A 6,000-nucleotide genomic window follows, 5' to 3' on the forward strand; every position below is an offset into this window, starting at 1 on the left:
TCACGCAGATCACATTGTCATAATCCTTGTACACAAGAAAATAGCATGTGCCCTGGCGGGTCATGCCAGTGCGTGCCATGATGTCCCATATAAAATTTGCTGGTGACTATAAAGTCCATAACTAGGGCGGGTTATCAAAACCGCATACATTCACATAACAAGTAAATAACATAGCTCCAAACGAGATTTGTTCATACTACCGGCTTACAACGCCATATGCAGAAAGGGTAAGAGCACAAAAAACTTAAAAGGCAGAACTCAAAGTGCACAGTCACATCATACTGGCGACTTATCGTCCAAAGCTAGACCGGGTTATCAAACCTCCGGATACACTCAAATATGAGCCATAAGGATTAAGGCTACATGACCTGAATCGTTTTAAACCATATGTCAACATGGTACAAAAATTTGAATCCAAACAATGTTCAAATGAAATAACAAATCAGAAAAACAAGGCTTTCATAGGCTGCCAAACCTTAATATCAAGTGTTGTTCAAGTGCCGCACATCCACTGAGTTAATTCTTTATTCAAACCTGTAAGTCGGGCCTCACATGACCAACCGCCATTTTAATTTTGACAAGTTCAGAGTCTTTATAAGATTGACTATCAAGAGTACGGCGGGTCATTCCAGAATTACATGGGCGGAGTGGTAGACATACAAAGGCAGGATAACCTGGAGTTTTGGTGAATACACCTAGCGTCCAAGCCGATCAAAATGGTAAATATAGCTATGTTCATTGACCAGGAAGCCCCCAAGTGACCTATAGTAAGCCATCAAAGCAGGTTACCTATGTTTGAACTGTACATTGTAGCAAGTTCTCTTTGATAACCTTTCAACTTGGGAAAGCCCCCAAGTCGTTTGCAACAAGGTGTATAAGCCGGATCAAAGGGTAGTCATAACTATGCTTAGTGAGCAGGAAGCCCCCATGTTATTTGTAACAAGGCGTGCAAGCCAGATCAGGAGGATAGTCATAACTATGCTCAAGGAGCAGGAAGCCCTCAAGTGATCTTATGAATTGACAATAAAGACTCATATACTCAGAAATGAAACGGCAGAGGCCCTGAATTATCAGGGATGCCGGCTTTATCTTTCCCTATATATATATATATATATATATATATATATATATATATATAATAATAATAATAATAAAGCGGCTATTGCTTCTGCCTGCCTGCTCATCATTGTCAATTTAACGTACATTATTATTTTCCAGGTGGTACTAAAATTGTCCGACACAAAATAATTCGGCTGTTACAACGCGTCACTGTCTGGGCTTGGGCAGCGTCTGCTAATGGGCCTTTAGAAACATCCTCTCACCCCTTCTGCCTTTTTTCTATTCCACCCGAGCAAAGAGCAAGCTCTCAAAAATAAAAACGAAAACACCCGAGCAAGGAGCAATGACACAAGCACTTCTCTCGAACAGAAAAGAAAAAGGCCGAGAACAGGAGCTAGGGTTTGAATCACCATCTCTCCGGCCTACCCGCCGGTGCTCCGGTCACGCCTCTGCTCCTCTTCCCCCCTCTTCTCGCCCCCTTATCCTCCACCCTATTTTTCGACTGTTAGGCGCCACGAAGCCAGCCATCACTCCAGGACCTCGTCTTCGTCTGCATGGCGAGAAAAAAGGGCGACGGCGGAAAATATCTCCGGTTCCTTGGAGATGTCGGCGATATCCCAGGCGATCCGGGCCTGCGCGGTCGAGTCTGGGGCGTCGACGACGAGCCTGGTGTCCATGGATGCGATGAGGGCGGGAGGGGCGTGGGCCAAGGGGCCACCCGCGGCGGAGCGCGGTACCGGGCGCGGCGGCAAGGGGGGCCGTGGAGGACGGGGCGCGCGTGCAGTCGGTGTTCATCAGCTGCCCCGGGGTGGGCAAGGCCACCTATGCCAGCTGCCTTTTGCGGCTCCACGGCATGCCCCACATCACCACTGGCGCTCTCATCCAAAGGGCCCCCTCCAAGCGCGCCGCCACCATCTGCCCCGCCTACCGCGGGCCGCCGGCCAATCCCCCACCGTTGAGCGCCGCCACCGCCTACCCTCCTCCCATCGGGATCCCCTTGGATCCAAAAATCCATCCACCCAGTCCTCGCCGCGATTTCCAAATTGAACCTACCGTCATCCGGCGTACTGGCAGGGTGTGGGGAGAGATCCAGATGGCGACGCCGGACTAGAGGTCGGAGGCAGCGAGGTCCGACAGAGAAGGGCGAGGTGCGGCAGAGGAGGCGACGGGTGGGCTGATGTTAGCGACAAATAGCGGCTGGGTCGGGCACTCAGTGAGGCAGATGCACGGGGGCATAGCTGCGCAGGGAAGCTGCAACCGCCGAGAAAACCCGTCAGCACGCCAATGGCCGCGGGCCACAGATGCGGCGGCCTTGACATCTCATGGATGACGCACATCGGCGTGCTGCTTGAGCGTGAGGGCAAGGAAAGCATCGAGCAGGCGGTCATCCGGCAGGCGGCGTCACAGAGCCTCGTGGAGCATGCAGAGGAGGAGATCCATCTCAAACCCTTACCATGAGTAGACTGCCGAAATTCTTCATAAAGGCCTCCACTGACTGACAGAGGTATGCCATCTCTCTGCTCTGCATCCCTAAACTGAAATATCTGCAGATTTAGCAAATGTTTGTCTCGAGGTCTGCATGAGACCATGAGCCTTTACAGTTCCAGAGCTTAATTGTTTTTGCTCTATGGACATTGCAAGATGCCGAGGCCTTATACTTAGGAAGCAATTTAAGACAGTCCCACACCATTCTGCTTTGCACAGGCAGGTGATTTTGATAATATAGTTCCCATGTGAGTTTCATTTAAGGTTGGTCAATTTGGCACTCATTTTGGATATGAAGGTGAATAACTCCTAGGCGTCAAGAATCCTTAGGTTTGCACACCATACGCCATGCTGCAAAGGAAGGATTATGCTTTGTCAAGTCTCCCCCTCTTCATAATCATTGCCTTCTTTGTTTGTCAATTTTCTCATTGATTTATTTTTATACCATAAGGGAACATAGATGAGAAGTAGAGAATGAGGTCATGGCTGTATATACCATCTGTAGTTTTTCTTATGTGGCGTAGAAACCGAGCATAGCTCTGAACCGTAAGCTGGCTCAACACTCTATCTTCCATTGTTTCAGGGTATCATTAGTTTAATGCCAGGCTAAGGCTTTTTTCCAAAAATAATTCAAGGAAAACCAATGCCAAAGGTCATGCGTCCTCGTGGACCTAGGTCCACCTAAACATAACTTAATGGGATAAGGTTCAGATTAAATAATTTTAGAAAGTTTCACACTTGATGCAAAATATTATAGTTTAGTGTTCACGTTGGACCAAGATTTAATAGTAGAGATTGCTTGGATTAAGTGGGGGTGAAGATGTTCTTGCTGTCTATATCTGGAATAAAAACCTGATGAAGATCCTTCCGAGGTAAGGTTCTCTTTGACTGTTCGTTCTTTGAACTCTTTTCCCGTCTCCTTATATTCATGACTTAGTTCTATTTTTGTGTAGGCGTTTCAAATGTGCCTCTTCTCGCACTGAATAGGGCCATCAACGGAGCAGTCAAAGAAGCAACACTGCAGTAGCAAAAAAAATGATACGTGGCACTCTCCCAGTGTCCGCGCCCAGTATAATGTCAAAATAGTAGTTGCTTCTTGTTCTTCAGAAAGTAAATTTAAACATCTGTTGTAAGATTCCAGTACAAGCAAGATTTTTATGTGAGATAGTAGCCGTGTTATATTTACAAAATAAGGTTCTTTACTCCTAAGTCTAATGTTTTGTGCCTCACGTCTGAATTCAGGTCAAGGCAACCGCTGCTAGCTGCTCTGCCACAAGTACGAAAACAAACGTAGTTCTTTGCCTAAAAGGTGAAAACAATTGTACTAAGCACCAACACAATCACGTTTAGGTAGGGGTGAAGCCAGTAGTCAATGAGTCATCTCCATACTCCAGGTTCAACACTAACTACTGTTTGATTAGTGTGGTATTGCCGAAAACAATAGTACCAAGCACTAACACAATCACCTGAGTATATCACATGGGTATAGCACTGATTACTATTTGATTACCATTATACAGATTTTGAAGGTAAGACATTCAAAGTCGGTCTGTAAACGCGCTGGGGTTGTTTCTTATCATCAATGGGGACTACATGTTTTGAACGGACCATTTTTATCCCATATCTAATAGTTCTGATAACAAATAGACACTGCTTTACTTTCAACTTTTTTGTATGGGTGTGTCGTTTTATTAATTTAGGAAATTGGAAGTGATATGTTGGTTTTACAGTTGTGACACAGTTAAAGTTGTACTTGCTAATGATACCAGGTGGCATTTTGAGAATGTGTCATTTTCTTGAAATAATCACCATTGTTTTCTCACTTCGTCTTTATCTTAAAAGATGGAGCACATATTGGCATACACTAGAACATTGTAACAGGCTTGACGATCAAAACATCTGTTGTCGGCTTGTTCATCTTGTATTTGCTAAAACCAGATGCACATTGAGTTTATATAAAAAGAATTGTACCCCAATCTGCTTCTCCTGTTCATTGTATCCACAGATTTTGTAAATCAGCGTATCGTATGCTTCTCATGTCCAGATTCAGTGGTTCACTTCATTTTTGCCAGGTGTGTATAGCTGACTGCTATTTGATTGCCCCGTTGACATGATAGATGAGGCAAGGGCCAGGAGAGGAGAACTGAGGACCAGAAAGCATAGGAACAGATTTTGCTGCATTAGCCAAGGATAAAAAAAGAAAAGAGGGGAAAAGAAGCGGAGGATAAAGATTTGGCCAATGATCCGATATGTCTTCACTTCAAGGGTAACCTTGTACTTAGTCCTAAGATCGTAGGTTGATGTTTGGATTGAGAATTATTGCCTGGTTAAGGCAACTGCTAATTAGAATATGAATATAAAGGTTTTAAAATCAAAATTGTGTATAAACAGTTTAGAATTTGATATAGTAGTAAATGCAAAGTTGTAGAGCATCTGAAGGAGGCTATAGTTTGTACTCCCCCCGTCTCACAATGTAAGACTTTTTTGCAAACAAGGCAGTAGACAGTAGTACTGAATGTTGATTTCTCTTTACATAAATGTAAGTGCATGATTAGTTTTGAGAAATAGTTTTATGCATTATTTTGATATATCTGCGTCTCTCCTGGTCTGATTGTAGTAGAAAAAAAATTAGTTGGTGTGGGTTCCCTATATTTTAGTGCTAACTACAATCTATATCTCGTGGTAACAACATATGTTAGTCAGCTGGGTGCCCATATATATGCATAACTAATGGAGCTTTTACACTGAATTATTGCGATGAGCATAACAATGAACTGAGAAAGAGAAAGGAAGCGAAACCGCGATTCCATGATTTTGAAAGAAATGGAACGAAACACCATGCTCGGACATGGCAAGGACGAGATGCCGGCTGCTCGGATAGTGAGGCGAAGACGTTGAAGGAGTAATGAATGCAGACACGGCAAGGACGAGAAGCAGGGCAAGGACGATGTTGGGCCACTAGGACACAACGACGCGAAGACGTGTTCAGGCAATCCTGCACGGCGGAGTTGTAGGTGGACATGGCGGTGAAGATTTTTTTTGTGAGGGACGACGAGGACATGTTGATGCAGTACTATACTATACGCCGGATTTCGTAGGCTGTTGTGGCATTGACCCACCATCAACCCATGTACAAACTGTGGTTTGCTGCCTAAACACGCATGTACATTAATGGCCTAGATACAACTTCTAATCATCTGCTTCTCCAATTAATTTTCTCATTCACCCAAAGCGTTCCTTTTCTTATTTTGCTTAAAAGTTCTTAATTAGAAAATAGTACATCAAACCACAAAAAAAGTACATAAGGATGGTCTCCCTTAGTTAATTAAAAATAGACAATTAGCTGCCTAGAATCATCTTATGTGCATATATCGGTTGGTTGTGCCATCATAAGCATTTCTCTAACCAAACAAAAATCCAAAGTACCAATGTGCATTCTGTGTGAAGAATTTTTAC

At 44.2% G+C, this 6,000-nt stretch overlaps 1 long non-coding RNA gene across 1 annotated transcript; it reads left to right on the forward strand.

Moving 5' to 3' along the window:
• The first annotated feature begins 1,236 nt into the window (after positions 1 to 1,236).
• LOC123061278 (uncharacterized) lies at positions 1,237 to 5,319 on the forward strand. Its single transcript, XR_006428827.1, has 2 exons — positions 1,237 to 3,853; positions 4,617 to 5,319. It is a non-coding gene; the product is annotated as an uncharacterized lncRNA (long non-coding RNA).
• The last annotated feature ends 681 nt before the right edge of the window (positions 5,320 to 6,000 follow it).

This window comes from Triticum aestivum, chromosome 3A (genome assembly GCF_018294505.1).
Source record: "Triticum aestivum cultivar Chinese Spring chromosome 3A, IWGSC CS RefSeq v2.1, whole genome shotgun sequence".
Taxonomy (NCBI): domain Eukaryota; kingdom Viridiplantae; phylum Streptophyta; class Magnoliopsida; order Poales; family Poaceae; genus Triticum; species Triticum aestivum.